This window comes from Emydura macquarii, unplaced genomic scaffold (genome assembly GCF_026122565.2).
Source record: "Emydura macquarii macquarii isolate MOO-44397 ecotype Brisbane River unplaced genomic scaffold, CSIRO-AGI_Emac_v2 contig_3603, whole genome shotgun sequence".
Lineage (NCBI taxonomy): Eukaryota > Metazoa > Chordata > Testudines > Chelidae > Emydura > Emydura macquarii.
The window spans coordinates 5,570,559-5,592,729 of NW_027133740.1; the positions used below are offsets into that span (position 1 = coordinate 5,570,559).

The window sequence follows — 22,171 nt, forward strand, 5'->3', positions numbered from 1 at the left end:
AGAAAAATTTGATTCAGCTGAAATCCACAAAAAGGACCTGGACATTTAATTGGTGTGGCCTCAAGTGGAAAACAGATTCAAACTTGGGTCTCTCCCACTAGAGAAGTGCACCCAACCCACTGGGCTATGGGCTATTTTGGTGTAAGTCTCTCCTCTCGCAGTCTCTCCTGTTGAAACTGTTCCACTATTTTAAAAAAATTGAAAAGTCACTGGAGCAGCGACTTGAACTGGATCTCCTACTGCCCAGGTGAGAGCCCTAACCACCAGGTGATAGCCATTCTCACTCTCTGTCTATGGCCCAATGATTATTCAAGTATTTTATACAGCATGGAACAGGTTTATAACATAACCTACGAATGGCCATACTGGGTCATACCAATGTTCCATCTAGCCCAGCATCCTGTCTTCCAACAGTGGGAGGGAACAGATGGAATGAACAGAACTGTGATCCATCCCCTGTCATCCAATCCCAGCATCTGGCAGTCAGAGGTCTAGAGACACCTAGAGCATGAGGTTATGTCCCTGACCATTCAACAGAAAAGAGTCACCTCAGACTACCCATTGTAGCCTATAATGTAGGAGACCCAGTTCAATTCTCTTCTCAACATCAGGCAGGGGGCAAACTGAATCCCCATGTCCCAGGTGAGTGCCCTAACCACGGGGCTGAAACTTATAAAGTAAATGAGGAACACCACCCCCATCACTACTGTTATGTCAAATTCACAAATAGATTTGGGTAGATTGAAACTACATTTTTTTTTTTTTTTTGGTAAATAAACTATTTTTCCAAAAATGTTCACCCAGATCTAGCTAGAACTGCCTATTCATGTTGCTTAATCTACTGGCTTCATACATATTTGCATGCATCCAGTTCATCTAAATGTACAAAGCTTGCTTGTCCTTGAATAGGAAGGTGGCGCTTTTTAATAATTCTGGTTTGGTTTGGTTCCTAATGCCATTATACAAATCTCCCATCTCTGAAAAGTACCAGATAATTCAATCAATTATAGTAAGTTTATCTAAGGAATACATTAGATTCCCCATATAAGCAGATACCTTAGGTCACTGCTGAATAGGATTTATGCAGTTTCCAGGCATAAGGTGGGTCTGTGGGAACTGCCTATGTCATGTTCACATATGGCTTTGCTAGCCGGAGGCACTCTGAAGAGGTTACCTACCTGTAACTGGAGGTTCTTCAAGATGTGTGGTGCCTATCTGTATTCCACTGAAGTGTTTACACATACGAAGCATGTGTCCAGAGCCGGAGATTTTGAAAGTTATAGTGTATGTTGGTCCACACATGTGCCCTTGGCTCACCTCATGGTTTCATCCAAGGTAATAAAGGGGGGGAAGGGTAGACCGATCGCATCTCCTGTTCCTTCTCCACCACGAATACAAGGCAATCCGAAGCAGAGAGGAAGAATGGCAAGAAGTGGACTACAGATAGGGACCACACATCTCAAAGAACCTCCAGTTACAAGTCCTCTTCTTCGAGTGATGGTCCTTATCTGTATTCCACTGAGGGTGATTAACAAGCAGTACTTAAGTCAGAGGAGGGTGCGAGGATGAGGATGGAGTGGCTGAGTGGAGGACAGCTGTGCCGAATGAGGCATCTGTCGCAGAGTCCTGCACCAAAGCATAATGCATAGTGAAGGTATGTACTGAACTCCATGTAGCAGCTCCACATATGTCCCGAAGCGGGATATCGTGGATGGTGGCCGTGATTGATGCCTGGGCCCTGGTGAAATGGGCCCTCACCTCAGGGGGTGGAGGCAGTCCCAGCAACTGATAGCTCAGTGTAATGCCTTCCAAAATCCACTTGAAGATTCTCTGTGTGGCGATTACCTGTCCCTTAACTCTCCCAGCTATTGCAATACACAACCTAGGGGATTTCCTGTTTGGTCTTATCCTCTGTAGGTAGAAGGCCAATGCCTGGAGGACATCAAGGGAGTGAAGTAATCGTTCCTCTTCCGAGACGTGAGGCTTCATGAAGAAAGCAGTAAGTGGATGGGTTGGTTGAGGTGAAACTGGCAGAAACTTGGGATGTAGGTGCAGGAAGACTTCATCCTTATAGAAAATGGTGAATAAAGGGCACACCATCATTACCTCAAGTTCACCTACCCTTGTCACTGAAGCGATATCCACAAGGAAGGTGACTTTCCTGGTAAGGAGAGGCATAGAACACTCAGCCAGTGGTTCAAAAGGGTGTTTCATTAGCATCAATAGAACTAGTTGGAGATCCCACTGAGGAGCAATAGGTTTACAGGTGGGAAGGTTCTGATGAAGCTTTTCCAAAACCTAGCAGTTGATGGATGTGTAAATATGGAGTGTCCTTCCACAGGGTGTAGAAGGTGCTAAATGCCACCAGGTGGACCTTGAGAATGTTGAGGGCAAGACCCAATGCTTTCAAGGACAGGAAGTAATCTAAAAGAAGGGAAATCTTCACCTCTTCTGGGGAAAGTCCTTTCTGTTGGGCCCAGGAGGCAAAGCGTTTCCATTTGGCATGGAAGAAGTACCTGGTAGACTCCTTCCTCCTGCTTGAGAGGATGTTTTGCACTTCTGATGAACACGTTCATTCTAGAAAAGATGCCCATCAAATACCACATTCTGAGGCGAAGTGTCTATGGATCAGGGTGTCTGATCCTGCCATTGTCTTGCACTAGTAGCTCAGGAAAGGTGGGGAATGAGAAGTGGGGGATGGGCTGACATGCAGAGAAGGTTAGGGAATCAGAACTGTCTGGGATGGGTGATCAGGATGACCATTATTCTCTCCCACCTGGTCTTGTGGAGTATTCATGGCAGGAGTGGAGGTGGGAGGAAGGCATAGTTTATCTGGTCCAAGCAGCAGAGTATAAGAGCATCATTCTGAGTGTAGAGACCAGTACACCCTCTGGAGCAGTACGTGCTGCCTTTGTTGTTGGTGCGGGGGGAGAAGAGGTCCCTGGTCAGTGTCCCCCATTGGTTGAAGATGTCATTCACTATAGTGTTGTGAAGTTCCCACTCATGATCGGTGATGAATCTTCTGCTTAGGGAGTCTGCAATCACATTCTGAGTCCCTGGAAGATAGGCTGCAGACAACAGAATCTTGTGGGCGATATACCAATTCCATAGATAGACTGCCTCCACACAGAGCAGGTGACATCATGTCCTCATTTGTTGATCTAATAAACAGTGGTTGTGGCATCTGACAAAATAAGATCATGATGGGAGCGAATGGATGGGAGAAATATTTGGCATGCCTTCTGTACAGCCCGGAATTCTAAAATGTTGATGTGCATACTGGATTCCTGAAGATCCATGCTCTCTGCATCATACTGCATCCCATGGGTGTTCCCCACCTTGAAGGGATGTGTCAGTGATGGTCCTCTCCTGGGAAGATGGGAGAAAGGGGACTCCCACTCAGACCTGTCGTGGATCCATTCACCACTGGAGGGAAGAGAATCTCTTGGGAGGAAGTGTCAACATAAAGTCTATGGCATGGAGCATGCAGGAGTAAACTCTCTGGAGCCATATCTGGAGAGAGTGAAGCTGGAGTGGAGTGAAGACAGTGACGTATATGCATGAGACCATGTGACCCAAGGGGATAGGCAAGTCCTGGCTGGGACATAGGGACTATTGACTACTATGGCTATGAGTTCTTGCAGAGTCTGGAATCTGTCCCTTGGTAGGTAAGCTTGTGCTGTGACTGAATTGATAGAGGCCTCATGCAGTCTAGGGACTTTGTGGGATCCAAATTTGATTTTTCAGCATTGATGCTGACTCCTAGGGAGAAAAGGAGTCTGAGCAATATGGAGGTTGAGATCCATGTTTCATCTCTGGATCACACTGCTAGGAGCCAGTCATCGAGATGGGGAATATATGGACCCTATGACTGTTTTTGTTTGCATTAAGATGAGAATTTGCTTGATGTGTGAACTTCCTGAAAACCAAATGAATGTTACCTATATTGCTTTCAATTATCTATTTCTATTGTAATGAATAGTCAGCAACTGTATTATGCATATCACTGTAACTGGATTACTTGTGCATGCATAGGAAGTAGAATGTTAATTTCAACAAAAGTGGTCCTTGATGTGGTGACTCAAGATCAATGACTCAAAATGCTAACTTCAATGCAACAATGGAAGACCACAGACTGTCTGCATTGGTTACTCATCAGAGCCCATGCTGGGAGCCCACGCTGGGATGAAGGAACTGGAGATGCGGTCAGTCCACTACATCCTTTATCACCTTGCATGAAATCAGGAGGCAAGCCAAGAAAACATGCGTGGACCAATGGACACTACTACTTTCAAAATCTCCAGCTCCGAGTGCCTGGCGCGTTTGTAAACCCTCAGTGAATTACAATAGGGACCGTCACTAGAAGAAGAAACTATTATTTCATATTACGAAAAGAAAGGAATGGTAAAGTTTTTCCTCAAGTATCGCTTGTAAAGATGATTTATCATGTATTTTAATATATGGAGATATCTCTTTTCAAGATTTATGGCAACACTCACAATTCATACTGGTATACACTGTAAATGTTTATCAGTATTTGAAGTACCATTTATATTCTGGTAATTTTCAATGAGAAGTACATTCTTACACTCATCTTTCTAATGTAAGGATAATTGAGCATTGTGGCCTTGCTAAAAAGGCATTAATCTCGAGAGTTGGTGTTTTAATATTTTAAATCACTGTCCATTTTGTAGAAACCTCATGGGCAGGCGGGCAAAGTTCTTGTATGCCTCCGAGATTTAATATTCTGTATGGAAAAGATTGTTACAAGGCTTTTGCTTATCACTCACTAGTCTGTATGCATGAGACAAGTTTGATACTCATGTTGCAGATAAAGTTCCGGGTCAGATTTACCCTATCCCAAGGTAAGGGAATAAAGGGGAAAGGACTCAAAGCAGCTCCACCTTCTACTATCCTTGCACTCACCCCAGCTTCCACAGTAGTAGCCTCATAATGTTTTGTAAGTCATCACCATTAGAATCCCCAAAGTCTACCCTGAATTTCTGCAGCTGGTCATTTTTACACGTGCATGCACTGTTCCAATAAGTTTTTAGCCCAATATGCACAAATCCAATAGGTAAGTGCACCTTGTCAGACATCTGAAGGACTACTACATCAGGTACTTGGAGGATGGCAAACTTGGCAAGAAAAACACACTGCTTCACACAACTGAAAAGCAACAAACAGCATTTGACTCCATCACTGCCCCCTACATATTTGTATCTGTATCCTGATATCCTGAAATTTAGTATGTGTACCACATAAGGTTGTCTTCCCCTCTGCTGACCTCATTCGCTGATATCCAGGACACCAGGCAATAGGCCCATCAATCTTTGTACTGAAATCACAGCCCCAGTGAAAATATGTAGTTTAAAAGGAAACCCATGCACAGGGCAGTCATCTGAGTGAAGCAGATATGAAAGGCCTGCAACAAATGAGAACAGTGGCATGATTCAACAAGTATAGTTTAGATAAGATGAATGTATTCGGTATTTTAAATAGTCTTTTTGCTCATTATAAGCATATTATTTATCATCATCACACACATTAAGTGCCCTGTCCAACTACTACACCTTGAAAAATTGTTAATCTTGGTGGCCCAAAGGGTATGCTCTAGGGCCAAAAGACTCTTCAGGTGTTTGCCCTTTGTGAGACTGTTACCATTCAGAAGTCTCAGCCTTTCAAGAGTGTATTTATTCATCTCAAAATAAAAGGTTAAGTACGCCCAGAGGCAACATTCCAACAAAATTTTGCAGTTATACAAATACACTGCAATGCTATTAAAACAGCATGTTATTAATATTAAATGTATTAAAACTATGAAATTAAAATTAGAAGCTAAACTCATGAGAAATGATCAGACATCTTAATTCCCTTTCTTTTGCCTGAAATTTTGACACTCACTCATGCCACCATCCCCCCTTCAACCCCCAAAAGTACTTTGCAGTACGCAGTGGAGTTAACTAATGAAAGCGTGTCAATTACAGATCGCTTAATGTTGCATAAGTATCTGATTAAGTGCCTGATTAAAAGTGTACTACTGTTAAGTTGAAGTGTATCAACACAGCCTAGCTCCAATGTGTTTAAATGTAAATGAAAAGTTTCTACATTAAATACACGGCAAATTAACTACACTGTCAATTTAGCCCTTCCACTTTCCCTCAGATCTGCCCCTACCCCTCATCTGCCCAGCCCCTCCATCAGTTCTACTCCCCATCCCCCCATTTCTCTAGTCCCCCCCATCTGCCCAGCTCTCCATCCCCATCAGTTGTGCCCTCCTCCAGCCTCATCTCTGCTCCTAGTGGGATTCTTCAGCCCCTCTCTCGGGCTGGGGGAGGGGGAGGAGCAAGCTGCAGCAGGGTCTTCCCTCGGGGGGAGGTCTATGGGTTCTTCATCCCCCATGCCTTTCACAGGAAGGGTGTTACATGGATGGGCAGAGAGGAAGAAAAGTCTTTTTAAGCTTTAGGGCTTTTCCTGCTCCCTTCTCCCCTCCTGTAAGTGGGGCAGCTCCTTCACTTCTTCCCCCTTCCCTTCTGTGACAAAAGGCTAGTCTCCTGAGGGGAGGGACAGAGAGCTCTGCTGCTTCCTGAGCAGCTCTGATTGCTTGCAACTTCCCAGGAGGCAGGAGGGAAAAGCTGACTCCAGGGGGCCAAACCCTTTGTGGATGGATCTGGCCCTCAGCCACCCATTGAAGAACAATGTAGTAAATGACATATTTTTGGGTTTGCCTAAACATCCAAGGCCCCTGGCTTCAGCCCCCCAATGCCCCCGTGTTAATCTGACCCTGCTCCCACCATAGTATCAGTTAATCCCTTGATATTCACTTTTACTACTGGGACCAACCCAATGTCCACTGAAATCAATGGGAGTCTGTTGACATCAATCAACCAGGCTGAATTCTAAGGCTCTGAAAGTTCCCCCTTCTTACAACTCTGGTGGACTTTGGTATGGAGAGCACACTCGTCCCATACAGTGAAAGTCTTCTGGAGGATGACCAGCTACTCTCAGTCTCTCATTGTCTCAGAGATGGAAACAAGAAACTCCTGCTCCATGGCCACCACTCCTTATTCTAGATGTGGGCACTGAACGAACTGTCCAAGTAACATGTGATGGCCCTAATTATGAATTTCTTTGTTCAGTTGTTCCACACAAAACATAGTTCATCTAGCATTCTGCAGCTGATTTATATCCTTTAGGGATGGATTCAGTTTTAAGAGAGTCCATTTGTCTTTGACATCTGGAAACACCAAAAAACTTACCCTTCAGAGTTCATTAATAGGAGACACCTCTTTCTCTTTTTAACTGGATAACAGTAGAGAAGGCCTTTATATGTCCGATAAGAGCAGTCTGTGTTCCCAGCTAGCAAATGCCTTTGACTATGACTGTATCATGAAAGGGAGCTAATCTTGTTCCTTTGTATGAAACAATTCATTTGAACGGAATTTTATACAAATCTTGCAGTTCCTTCCCCACCCCACCCCCCATCAGCAAATGATATGTTTTTACTTAATAAGAGATTCAGTGAATACCTGCCTGGCTTTTGCTTGAGTCCCTCAACTATGACAATATAATTAAAAGTTGTGAATGATATATAAAGTGCCACATACAAAGATAAATTGACGAGTAATTTTTACTACTCAAAAGCCTTCAACTTCATATATCATAATATCTTGTTAAATAAGCTCACTGACACAGGTTTGAATGCTAAAGCATTGGTATAGCTTGGTATAAACCGCACTGCACCCGTCAAATAGGCATTTGTGTTTCTCATTAATCACTACCACTATGTACATTGCCACAGTTGAATTTTGTATCCTTCATTATCTCATTTCTTTATTAAATACTCAACAAAGATTGGGGGGCAAAGTCTGCAGTCATCTTGCATGACAGTGTTCCAGTGCTCAGATGCAAATGATTTATTTGCAATGTTTTATTGTCTTGATGAAATGTTTTGCTTCTTTGTGAATAAGTTTAATACTGGAGTTGAGTATGGTAGGTGATGATCAAAATAGCTATTCTTCTGTGTAGGATTTGATGTCAAACTATCAATTATTCTCTTATTTTGGGATTATAATCTCATCAAGGCAGGGATCAAACATTTGTTATGTGTTTTATTCAGTGCCGACCACAGTAATGATACCTACCTCTTATATAGTGCTTTTCAGCAGATCTCAAAGCACTTCCCAATCTAAGGTTTGATTCTCACAACTCTCCTGTGAGGTAGAGAAGTATTATTGTATCAAATTTGCAGATGAGGCTCAGAAAGTGACTTGCTCAGGATCATACAGGCAGTCCATGGCAGACTAAGGAATTGAACCTGGGTCTCCCAAATTCTAAACTAATACATTAAACACTGGACCATCAATGGGGCACTGATCTATGACGGGGGCCCCAAGGCACCCAGTCAAATTATTATTTGAGGCAAATTATTATTATTGAGCAACCCAGTTAACAAGTCTAGGTGTTTCAACTCAAATGGACTCTTAGAGGCAATGAATGCTCAGAATGACATTTAATTCAATGACATTTATTCTCTGCAAAGGATAAGATATAAACAGTCACCCTAAAATTAGAATTTAGAGGGCAACTGTGAAAACACTGATTATGGTGACAAAATATTTGGAAAAGCAGATATAAACCCAACTGCATTTTAGGGGAATAATATACTGCACTTTTTGGGTTAATAATAGATCTGATTGCACCAAGAGGGAATTTGCTTCTATCCCTGGGCTCCACTGCAGAAGTAATGAATTTAATCCCTGGGAGAAAGGTACTCCTTTAAAAGAACAACTGGATGACAGCAATTTTGGTCAGAAAGAGTGGAATTCATCCCCAGTGTAGAGGGCCAGCACAAGGACTATACACTACTTAAATTCTATTTTGAGCGTGTTCAGTGGGACAAAGTGCTGCACAGAGTTTGTGCTAGCTCTCTACACATGGACCTAGAGTGTCTATCCTCCTTTCTCCATACCGATGTTCCCCTTGCCTCTCTTCTAATCTGCTTAGTTCATCTCTACTGTGCAACAAGAAGCTGTTATTTCTATCAGCACTGCAGAGTCACTGTGGCAAGACTGAGGAGGCCTGGAGAAAATCGAAGTTCTTACTGCAGAAGCATGATAGTTCACAAGGAAATCTGAAAACAGCTCATTGCAGCCCATTGTGTAAACCATTCCATGGCAGCAGATTTTAGGACAGGCTTTAGGAAGACCCCATGTGCTGACACTAAGCATTGCTGTTCATGTTAGTCAACCCTAAGAGTTAGAAAGCCAGAGAGATTGCAAGTTGCCTGCCTGTTTCCAGCACCTTACCTACAAGTTTTGAATTCATTACAACAGAATACCAAGCCATTTCTCCATGAGACCACCACCAGCACTGCATGATTTTCAGATATCAGGCTGAGCTTCCAAGTTAGAAACAGGGTGACCAGATAGAAAGTGTGAAAAATCAGGACAGGGGTAGGGAGTATATAGGCACCTATATAAGACAAAGCCCGAATATCAGGACTGTCCCTATAAAATCGGGACATCTGCTCATCCTAGTTAGAAAAATCTTGTTTGGTATTGTTAAATTTGATATGGAACTTCTAGTTGAGACTAAGAAAAGATTCCCCAAAGAGTCACTGCCTGGCTATTCCAGAAGAAGAACAGGAGACACTGGTTTTGGTTTGATTGGGCCACATCTTTATTCCTAAATGTCTGGTAGCACCCAGGAGATAACATTGTACAGTGCAGGTAATTCCATAATCATTTACATATACCTGGGGGGAGCTGTTGTAAGCCCTTCCCCTTTAGCCACCCTGGTCTGCAACCAATCTGCTGCTGAGACTTCCCCTAAGGGTGAGGATTTAAGGGGGGCTATAAAGGAGCAGGGGGTTGACTCCCTAGTCATAGGAGCCTCAACCCCCCATTTCTGCTCCTTTAAAGAATACTTCCTGTAAATCCTTTACCAATCCATGTTATCTGATCACCATATTCCTTCCCTACAGGATACTTGCCCTGGACATCAGCCCCATAATGAGTTGCAACATCACAGCCTAACCCCCATGCCATTTTTGCCCAAACTAAACCCCCAACCCATTGTGAGGAAGGCAAACCCTCATCCACCTTACCTGGGCCAATCCAGTGGTGAGGGGAAAAAATTCCTTCCCAGCCCCTTGAGAAAGAAGCAACTAGTACAATGCCCGCAGTGGATCATACAAAACCTGGTATTTAACTATTTCCATGGGTGGGAGGGTGGGTGCAGGTAAAAAAGGGCTTTTCCTTCACCAACATGGACATAAACAGCCACCCCACCCCCTTTTTGGTCATATGGGGGGCAGACGGATTAGTGACCCCATGCTGACATTGGTATGAAACAGCCACAGCAAGACACTCTCTGGCTCTCATGCCATTTAAAGGGGCTACACATCTTTTCTGACAAGCCAGACAACGTCCCTCACTACTTAATGTGTGGTGAGGTCAATCTGATATAATCAGCTCTTTCAAGCACAAGTGGATTTGGAGTGCTAGAAGGAGAAAAAGAGTGTACTTGTTTGGGGATTTACTTGTTAAATGTATAACATTAAAAATGTTGAGACAGCTAACCTATGCAGGACCAAATTTGCAACAGCGGTGTGCAAAAGTGGTCCTGTTTATCTGCACACCGCACCCAATGACGTCAGTAATTAGCATACACATACATGCACATGATCAAATTCTTGATTTACATTAGGCATTAAGCACCTTCACTTCTGTAAGTGTGCTATTAACGATTCTGGCTGCAGCAAGCAGCCCTCGTTTGCATGTGGTTTTAGAAAAGAACGCTGCACCTCATTTTACAGCCCACCTTGAACAACTCCAAATACTTTTGTCAGGGCTTACTCCTTTCCACTTCAAATGTAAGAAAAAGGTGAAGGTGATAACTTCGTTCAGCTATCTCAGAAGCTCATCTGTTACCTATGTCACTTTCTCAAATTTCTATCCATTCATCTCCATCCAATAATACTGTGATCTTAGTTAGAGCACATTCATAAAAGAAAAGATTCATCGTTGTTATGCAGTCACTTGATGTTAATGGCAAAGTTGACATCTTAAATCACAGCTATTTCCCCATGATAGCCATGGGGCTAAGCAACACTTTTAAAAACGGAGGCAGGTGTAGATTAGAGCAACTATACAAAAGCAATATTTACCAAAAATGTGATATAAACAGTCCGGGGCAAAAGTGTCATAAAAGCAAATCACTACATAAATTAGGATTTGTATATTGATGTGGATAGTTTACAATTTAACAGCTGTAGTCTGATGTATGTCATTCTTCTCTATGCAAATGTTAATATCATGAAGAACTTGCTTATATCTGAGTAAAAATTTTACAACTAGATTTTAATTTTAACCAGAAAATAGTCTGTTTTCAAGGTTGTATAAAAGTGTATGATCCCAAAAAATTAGTGTACCCTGTAGTTCTTTCACACTCTGTTTAAGCATCTCAACAATAATGTAAAGAAGGAACCTTCAGCAGAGATACTAATAAAAATGTACCCTTCACTTGTTCATTAAAACCAATAAATATAGGCCAGTTCTGTCCTGATTAATGTGTGCATGTCTGGCACCTGATGATTGAAACAGTACCAAGTATGTGTGTGTTTTTAATTAGGAGTGTCTGTTCGGTGTATGAAATCCATCCTGCATGGTCCTGAGCATTCTGATCTTCATCCAGTGAAGTACATATGCACGCAAGTGGCCCCATCGACTTAAACATAACCACTTACATGCTTAAGGTTTAGTACTTGATTAAGTGCTTTGCTGGATCACAGCCATAGTTTCCAGCATTGCGCAGGATTGAACCACATATATGAGCTACTTAGGGCAAAGTGATTCAAGTGCATAATATCGGATAAAAACTGCCACTTTCTGTGGCTTTAAAGGATACTTAGTGGGCTTGGGGATGTTTTTTTTTTTTTTGTACAATAGCAAAAGCGTGATGGATACTTTACAGCCCAAAAAAGAAAAAGTGAGTGGGGGTGCTCCAGATATGATGCAAGTAATGAATTATTAGTTCTGATTTTTCAGGAGGACGGGGTGGGGGGGGTGGGAGTGGATAGTGCAGGGTCGGTTCTATTTGTCAGAGATAGGTGCACTGCTCAATAAAATAAATTGTCAATGGAGTTTTTCCCACTCACAGCAAGCCTATTTGCCTCATTGATTGTAAGGCGTTTGTCATTTTTAAAATGACAGCTAGCTGAAGCCTGGCAGGATTTCTGAATAAGCCGTGGATGAGCTTTGATAACCTATTGAACTTGCAAGACTGCATTTTGATTTCTGGCCCCACCAATCTAGCCAGTAATTGCAATCTTGCCAATACAAAAATAAAGTAAAAAAAACTCTTGCCTACTGTATGGTACATCTAACAGGTAACAAATTATTGCAAAGCTAGAGAGGGGGAAGAGACACAGAAAATCAAAGCAAGACATACTGGATCTCGCACGGCTGAATAACTGAATGCACTAAATAGGTTGGCTTCAATTGTATTTCTTTCAAGACAGTCCAAAAAGTACAGAAAGGTTACACATCAAGGCACGCTCAGGAAGAATTTATAGCAGTGAGTAAAGATCAGAGTGTTTCCTACCCAAAATAAGGAAGGCACAGCCTATGCCATCTCCCCTGAGGAGATGCCACTGGAAGGTAGATCTTATTTTACAGCCTGCTGCTGTAGGATAACTGCAGTGGCTGATAAATGTGTCACATATCAGCTTTCTCTTAATGATATTTTTGTCGCATGATGATTTATAAGCTGCTGTAAGCATTGATTCAGTGCAAGGGGGTCTCTTTCGCAACAGCCACTTTTCTGCCATTTTGGAAGCTCTGCTAACCAAAATGATGATTTCTGAGATTCCAGCATCTTTCCTCAAGCATAATAAGCTGTGAGATCTTCTGATAGGACTTGTGCTTGGAATCCAAGAGATGTACATTAAAGGACAGATTGTGTATAGCTATCATATGGGTGTGCTGAAAAGGAGGGATACAGAGAGGTCTGGGCAAGAGCCAGGCCAAGAGCATCTTCCAAAATCAGGTGAGTGCAAGCATTGATCCTTCTTATGCCCCTTGGGAAGAAAAGCACCAAAAGACAGAGGAAGGATGGAAGCCTTGCGCTAAAGACCTCACTGGGGCATGTCAGTTGCTCCCTGGGGACCTTCCATATCAGAGCTGCCCCCACGCTATAGGCCCTCATTGTACACCATGAAATCTGGCCATCATATTTAACATTAAATCATCAGTGGTAATTCTGAGAAACAGAAGTTTCAGATTTTCGTATATGCCTGATAAGGGAAATTCTATTACTATCTCCTAGGACAGCAGAATAGGAAATCACTGTTTATCATTACCCATTTTCAACTGTAATTAGCCTCTGTTAGCATCCTTCTGCATGAGAGCAAGCAGATTGGCAAATTTCTCCCTAGAAACATTTATAGCTTGAAGATTGACCAACTTAAACCTACAATACACTGTATGAACTTCATGCGTTTTCTGCATTGTACTGATGTTTAACTGTTCTGTAGTAACAATTTTTGCTTGTCATAGTGGGAAGCTCTACAGGGTCTGCGCAATTTATCTGACAGTCCAAAGATGGTTGTCACTAATTTCCAAAAACTGCATAAAATAAGCACTTCAGGGCCGCTTCTCAGCCATTTCTAAATGCTGCACAAAGCAAACCTGAATACTATACATGTTAAATGCAAAATTATGTTTGGTGCAGCTGAAAAACTACACAGGAAAAAAAAAGCAAACTTAATAAAGTTGAACGTTGGTGATTTGTCCATCTCTTCCCCCCCCCCCCCGCAATCTGATCTGGTAACTGAAGGACACACCAGGTTCTTGGGACTTTTATCACTGCAGTGAATGTGTTATTATTAAACTCCAAGAGCATCAGTAGGAAGGATTTCAAAGTACCCATTGCAGGCCTGTAATCAAGGGGGGGGGAGGGGGGAAGGGAGGAGAAATCTTTCAGAAGAGGTCATCACTCCTGATCTCAACGTCCACCTGTAGTGCAATAATAATATAATAATCATCATCTCATTGATTGGGCTTTTTGTTCATAGATCTCAAAGCACTTTGCAGGTAGATATTATTATCCCCATTTTACAAGCAGGGAAGCAATCAGCCTCCATTCAAATTAAACATAATAAGAGGCCAGTACCACCCGGGGTAACTTGGCAGGTCCCTAAATTAAAGATCATTAGACAACCTGCACAACTACCAGTGCTTGAAAATGGAGAAAATGGAAAAAAAATGCTACTGAGGAACATCACATCACCATTAAATTAACAGAGTTTTGTGAGGATCCAGGAAAGTTCCTGCAGCTTCTGCCTCCTTTATAATGTCATGGTTTTAATTTACCTCATTTATATTAATGAATAGTGGATTGCACAACTATTAGCATGATTGAAAATTGCGCTAATGCTCAGTAAATCTGCCTCTAATTATTATGATTAATGAGAAGTTGATCATCTTGGACCAGTTTACAACCAAGAGCAACTGAAACTGAATAAAAGAGAGGTTTCTTGGTAAATCAGGTTCTTGGTCTTTTTTATTTAATGAAAACATAAGAAGTCCACTCTGCAATATTACCACCTAATTCACTATAATCATTCATTTACATATATTTGCACAGATTATGTCTCTTCCATTATGTATTTACCTGAAATTAATTTATTTCAAATTTGCATTAAAACACAGCCCTATGATTAGCTTAATACTGTAGTAATGTTCCATTCAGTAGTTGGATAATAACTGTAGCCTTACTGCTTTTTCACCACTTAGCTCCCAAGTGTGTGTGTGTGAATTATCTGTAGTATTACTCCCAGTTAGTTACACTGCTATTCAGCACCACCCATTTTAAAGGATACCTTCTCAATTTGACGCATAGCTGCTGGCGTGCTGAAATGACTGTCTATCATATTTCCTTGTATTTCACTATCTCTGAGTCTGCACCATCTGTCTTTTGTCTTAAATTTATGCTGTCAACTCCTTGAGGCACGGAACATCTTTTTTATTCTGTGGTTTGTACAGTGCCTGAGACAATCAGGTCCTTGTCCATGACTGGGACTTGCAGGCACTACAATAATAATAACAACCAACTTCCACACATTTTAAAAGGACACTATCAACTTCAAAAGTCGTTCGTGGAGGGGTTCCTGTCATTTGTTTTTAAATCACTTTAAATAGTTTCAGGCACTATACCTGATCTGTGGTTTGTGTGATGGGGTGATAGGGGCATAGGTGGCCAGCCAGGCCAATTCACTCCACAGGCTGCACCTGGAGGGACAGCCAAGATGCTGCGGGTTCTGGAGCGAGAGGAGCTGCAGACCAGATAGAGAGAGTCGGAGTGACAGCATACGAACCATGGAGGGGGGGCGTGAGCCCCGAGAGCTAACTCACAGTGACCAGGAGGAGGCAACAACACAGCAGTGAGTGGCGCACCCTGTGACAGTTTGATAATCCATCACATTTTTAATATAATGTTTTTCTCCCACATCTGTGGGAGAAAACAGGAGAGAAACACAAACAAGGGAAACTAACTAGGGGGAGAAGTGAAAGTGATTGTACACAAAGCGCTGTCAAAAGAACAAAGGAAACTGAACATAATAAACCTGTTTTTGTTTTATCACATCTCGGTTATAGTAATCTTAAGCTTTACTTATAACTACAGCTTGGCAAAAAATTTTGTACAAAACTTTTTTTGGTGAAAAACACAGATTCTGCAACCCCAAAATGTTTAATAAATTTGTATCTGCTTCACTGATTTGATTGCAAATAAAAAAACAAACAAACCTGAAAAAAATTATTGATTTTTCAGTTTGAAATGACTCATCCAATCTAGAAATGTAGGGCTGGATGGGACCTCAAGAAGTCATCTACTTCATTCTCTGCACTGAGTCAGAATTAAGTAACCCGGACTATCCCCAGTAGGTGTTTGTTTTTGAAACCTCCAGTGATGGGTTTTTGTTTCAAAATTTCCATTGATTTTATTAAACAACAAACAATCTATAAAAGTTGAAAACAGTCTCAGTTGAAATGAAATATTTTGATTTACTCAACTTTTTTTTTAAACTTTTCATTTCCCTAAACATTTTAAAATTTTTCATTCATGAAACTACTTTTACGTTTTTTTGGAATTGTCCGCAAACTAAAAAAAAATCCAGTATTCACCCAGCTCTTCTTACAACAGTAGATACAAAATTTCCAGATGATGTTCCCTTTATCTTGAGATGAAGTATTTTTATTAAGTTTAGAGACATGCCTGAGCCAACAAGTTCAACTCCAAAATTAGACCCAAAATTTCAAGGTCAACAGTACAGATCTGGGACTATAGCAGTAAGAGAACAGCTGCCAAGTCACGCATCCACCCAAAGTGGAATCAGTTTCAGTTTCGACATATCACTAGTTAAAATATTAATTTCCCTTCTCCTTACCTCCCTCAAATAAAGTCACCCGCTCCTTAAAATGAACCAAGAGGTCTTTGGTGTTAAGGACCAGTTTACCAAGCAATACAGAACACGCTACATATCTGATCTGTCCTCATTACTATTTTACAATCCACAAGTCTGTGTATCGTCTCCTATGTTATCAATAATAACTTTATTTTCCTCCAAACCATTGCTAAAAATATTGAGCCGCATTGGGCTGAGACTTGATCTCTTCAGCGCTTCACTGATCCCATCCTGTTGAGGAGTCCCCATTGACAACTACATTTTGAGATCTATCACTCAGCCAGTGATAATCCATTTAATGTTTGAAATATTAAAAATCAATATAGAATAGAAGACTTTTCTGACACAGTATTAAAACGAACAGCCATGACAGTTCTATTTTAAAATATGGTTCAAAAGTCGAGGAACAGCCAGCAATAACTGAAAACTACCGACTGAGAAAAAACTTGCTTCCACTTGAAGGTTTCATATATAAGCTGCAAATTATATACCAGGTTTAAACAAGTTTGAGTACTGTACTTCTCTCACATTTGAGCTAAGAAGATTCATTCTTTGGGATGTGTGATTCACAGAGACAGCACAGATTAAAAGAGAAAGTTGGTAGCTAAACAGCAGGTTGGGAAGCCTTACAGGTCATCAGTGGCAAAGTTTTCTTGAAGTGGAAGAACTAGCTTCAGAATTCCCACAGTCAGGGAATGTTCTGCAGATGATTGTCTTGTCCTTTGAGGTCCTGCTGCTGACCTGTGGGGCAGTTACATATTTACTGTTTGTATATTCGCCAAGCCAAGCAATAGTGTTCTTAGTGGCCAAGTGGAGCTCTCAGAGCCCACTGCTCAATTTTTTTAGCGGGTGGTCCTTGGCAACGTGTATCATTGTTTGATCTGTGCCATAGATGGAGCTTGAATGGTCTTAAAGACCCCAGTGGTCTGGTTGGCTGCACAGAGGCTTTGCCCAGTCCAGAATCAGTTAAGAAGGGTTCACAGACAACGTGACAGGTCAAAGCTGGGTGGGCGAGCAGGAGGGATCTGAGACAAGGAACTGATTGGTGGTTGATGTTAAGCACCAGTTTTTATGCTACAGGGACTCCACTGTCATGTCCTGGCATAGCAGCCTTGACCCCAAGGGGTGTCCTGATGAAAGACGTGTAGCTGGTGGGCTAAAAAGGTCACTGAACAAGGCCAAGCTTGGATCCTTTTCAAGCAGTTTGCCAGCTGCAATCTCCCTCCTGATGTAAAGGAGAACAATGTAGCTCAGAACCGGAAGCCATGGAAGAGGAGTCGGTCGGAGAGTTCCTGCGATGATGCACATTGTTGAGTTGAGTTGCACATGAACAAGTTTGGCGTGTGCTGACGGGCTCCCTACTGGCGCAGTGTACTCTGCTATTGAGTACGAGATGGCAAGGGCTGAGGTTCTTAGGGTTGTAGCATCTGCTTCTCATGAAGAACCTGCCAGTTTGCTGAGAAGATTGTTGCATGTCTTGACCTTTGCTGCCATCTCACTCAGGTTGTTTTTGTATGTAAGTATTCAGATGAGGGTCATACCTAAGTAAACTGGGTATGTTTCATGCTTCAGCCTCTGGCCATTCATTATGATGTTTAATTCCATCTTAGCGTTGGCATGGTGGATATGGTATGTGCTAGAGACTGTCTTGTTGGTGCTAGGCTGAAGGTGCCATGTCTTGCAGTAGTCAGTCAGCTTTGTAGCATCGTCACACAGGATCTTCCTCAGAAAAAGTCAGAGCCTACAGCCTGCAGCAGATGTCATCTACTTGGAGGAATTTGTGACTGGGATGGTGGCAGGTCATTGATTTATAGGTTGAACAAGGGTGATGATAGGATACACATCTGCCCCATTCACCTGGGACAGTTAGGTATGAGAGCATTTCAATACAAAGGGATGTATGAACACTCTTCAAGCTTACTAGCAAAGCCATGCAAAACCCACCTGTTTTGGTTTGCGGGAGGTTCAGCAAATCTGGTGAATTAGGCTTGCAAAAGGCTCAGGATCCCACCTCTGTAATGTAAACTGATGAATTACAAAGCAGTCATTTAAAGCCTTTTGTTAAGGAATTTCACTTTTATTGAAAGAGAGACTGACTTCCAAGAAGCAATAAAAGTGAAAACAGAAGCACATCATCTCTGGAATTAGACACAGGTGCAAGTTTGGACATGAGTAACTACAATATACCAAATTCCCTTTTCCCAGGTACTTACAGCTAATTGAAAAGTTTTAAGTATGTGGAGTTGTAATTAACTCATATCTAACACTCAGATAATTAACCCTTTCATTGTTGGAGTAATTCACTGTGCAGAGTATATGCCTAACACCTCTTACTTTAAGTTATCCTCTGGAGACAAGAGAGGGGCTTGGTGACCTCTACCCAAACAGGTTTAATCCTGTTATCCCCTTCTAAATCCTCAATGATGGCTTATCCTTCCCCGTTCTGCAGCAGCAGGACTTGGAAAGATTTCTTTAGTCATGTTTCTGCCACTGCTATTGGTTCTTTCACTCTGGGAAATAGGTATCAAGAGTGCCGCAAGCTAATAAATTCAAGTTCTTCTGCAGATGGTCTGAAACCATATAAATTTCATATGGTTTCAGGTTTCACTTGGAAATTTTCACACAGCCATATACACTTAAGATGGCCTTGCAGAATCTAGAGACACTTTGCTATAACCTTCTGCCTTGACTGAGCAGGCAAGGAAGGTCCTACTGTCAGATGTCCAGGGGACTGAAAATAATTTGCTACTGTTAGATATACAAGAAAAAACGTGTGTGAAAGCATCCATGTGTGTAAGATTTCTCCAAGTTTACGAAACATGTTTGTGCCTGATAGTATATTTCACAACATCCTTTCATCTACCTGCTTACCTTTACGCTGTTATGGATTTTCATCAAAGAGGGGAAAAGTGTTTTAAGATATAGGACTAGTTCTGCTAGTAATAGGTTGGGTGACAGTGATCTAGATTTAGGAGTAACATCAATACATCTGCCACATTAACTATGACCATTACACTAACTCAGTGGTTTTCAAAATGGGGTCCACAGACAGCGTTTAAGTGGTCCACGAAAAGCTGTCATTCCCATACAACAGTGATATTCAACCTGTGGTCTATGGACCCCTGGGGGTCCACAGACTATGTCTAAGACTTCCAAAGGAGTCTGCACCTCCATTTGAAATTTTTTAAGAGGTCTGCAAATGAAAAAAGGTTGAAAACCACTACACTAATGACACTGGGTGCAGCATACTTTATTGCTTCAGTAGGCCAAACTTATTAGATAACCAGGGGCTCTAGTCTATGCATCCCTCCATTCTCCTTGCAAGCTCCCGGCGTGTCACTCTCCCATCTCACTCTTTTTCAGAGACTTTCTGCAACTCCTCCCAGCCTCCCATCCAGCAGTTTTACGTTCCCTCCGTTCCCCCTCTTCCCACACCAGGATCCCACATTCTCCCCACATACCAGCAGCTCTGTGCGCACCCTTTTCCCCATACCCTCCGTGGGGCCCCTCAGTAGAACTCAGAACCACAATCAATACACCACTGAAGCATCTTTCACCCTTTTCTCTGGGCTTGCACCCCTCGCCACTCTTGGGTTCCTCTTCAGCTCCCTGTTCCTCTTGCAGAAAATTGGCCGTGGGAATGCCTGTCTGGAGCCTGGTACCTTGTTCAAGGGCCCATCACAGGAGTTAGCTCCACTCCTGTGGCTTGACTTTCCACCTACAACCCAGCTCAAATGCTCTCCTCCACAACAAGCCCTTAAATGCGGGACTTCCTCCTTTTGTAAGTCCTACCCCAGCACAGATGTGGCATAAGCAGGGCTATTCAAACAAGATTGGTTAGTCCTAGGCCTCTGGGCCCGTAAAGAGACAAGCTGCTTTGGGGGACCCAGTGTAACATTCTCCGATGATAAGTAGCTCTGTGTGAACCCTCATTTCCCCCTCACCCATGCCAGATGTTCTGTCTGGCCCCCATTCCTAGCCTCCCCTCCTTGCTAGGAGCACTGTGGGCCCCCCCCCCCCCCCCATCCTTCCCCATCCCAGGTTCTCCCAATCTCCCCCTGCCAGGACTTCTGTTTTCCCCATTTCCACCACACTTTAGAAAAAGGCTCCCCACAATCCCCCCCACACCAGGGAATGTGTGTATGCTCCTATTCCCCTTCTTCCCCCGTTTTCCACCATTCCCTCCCCCACCATTCTTCTTCTTTCTGTCTGGGTGATAAGTCATTCTGGATGTCAACATGTTAAACTCTATTGGGATGATGAGCAGAGATGAGCTGGGGTTTTATTATGTTGGAAGGCATTAAGGGATGCTATCAACCAATTTGATCTACAGAGAATTGCAAAGGTGATTGAAGCTGTAGCTGTGCTAAAGAACTGGTAGGGGATTCATATGCCCCCCCGTTTTCCCACTTTCAGCTTTCAAATGGTCCCCAGAATTAATTGGGGTGCGTCCATCGAAGTCTAGAACAATCCCTGAAATTTTAGAATTGACTGGATACAGCATTATTACATTACAGAGAGACAAACAGAGAAATGCTGTCAAGTATAAGGCCTTCACAAGCTTTAGCCAATCTTCAGGCAGATATGATGATCCAAAAGTAAGACAAAATATAAGAAACCTGTTTAGATGAGTGTCCTTCGATGAGTCTCTCTGAGATGCCAGCATCCCCTTGGTGTTTGCTCCTTTTAAATATGCACAAGAAAGAGAGTCCTAATTCAGATACCTTTAGCATCTTAAACAGCAAGAAGTGCTATATACAAACAAGAAAATATTGTAAAGCCCTTCCCTGTTAGATGGGTCCCCTTTTCTGTTTTACTCCTCTGTCTATAATTATAGGGAATTCAGCAAAAATAGTTTGCTGCAAGAAAACATGAAGTGAGTTCATGCTGGGTCTTATTTCTTTGTGTGAATAGAAAAAAAATGCACCTACGCTGTATTCTTGAAACTGTTCCTAGGAAATTCCCACTAATTGCATCAAAGTTTTCTTGCCACAATGGAGAGAGAGTGCATTGGGTTCCCTATTGGTAAATTCAAACTATATAACTCCAAAAGTGTAGTTTGTACAGAGCACTAATTTTAATTAAAAAAAAAAAAAAAAGCCAATTTTGCTTCACATCCAGAAGCCAATTATAGCACATTCAAGTCACTGGTAACGGCTACTGCTCACAAAATCTAGGACTAAGGCAAACCCTGAAGAGTTTGTGATATATTCACATTAGAAATGGCTGGGCCAAGAATTTCAAAAACAGGTAACTAAAGGATATACTCCTAAATCCATATTTAGGCATCTAAAGAAAGTGACCTGATTATCAAAAGCATTGAGCAATGGAATCTGCTAGGTGGTCAACAGTTCTGAAAATCTAGTCACTTTATTTAGGTGCTTAAATATGGATTTAGGAATATATCTTTTAGTCACTTGGTTTTGAAAATCTTAGCCTTAATATAGTATGGCCTTCCTTAAACATTAAATTCAGATTTCTTCATTTATAGCAATAACACTATCGTACAGTAACATGATTTGGGAGGGGAAGGCACTAACCATTTGACATGTGTAAATACAGAGTGTTCTGCTATCCTACAGACACAATAGATCCATAATCCCCCAAGACAGAGAGATCACCAAAAACTATTATCATTAACGCAGGAATTAGTAAATGGGCTAACAAGAACCCTAGGGAAAAATAACCAAGAAATCTAGCCTC

The 22,171-nt window shown here is 42.1% G+C and overlaps 1 protein-coding gene across 5 annotated transcripts in view; it reads right to left on the reverse strand.

Moving 5' to 3' along the window:
* Positions 1 to 22,171, reverse strand: part of NAALADL2 (N-acetylated alpha-linked acidic dipeptidase like 2) — a 691,918-nt gene that overhangs the window by 529,737 nt on the left and 140,010 nt on the right. The window contains exon 3 of one of the 5 annotated variants that reach the window (XM_067536537.1): positions 21,088 to 21,151. The exons of the other annotated variants lie outside the window; for them this stretch is intronic. The gene's annotated coding sequence lies outside the window, so the exon portion shown is untranslated. The remainder of the gene's footprint in view (positions 1 to 21,087; positions 21,152 to 22,171) is intronic. 5 annotated transcript variants of the gene reach the window in all.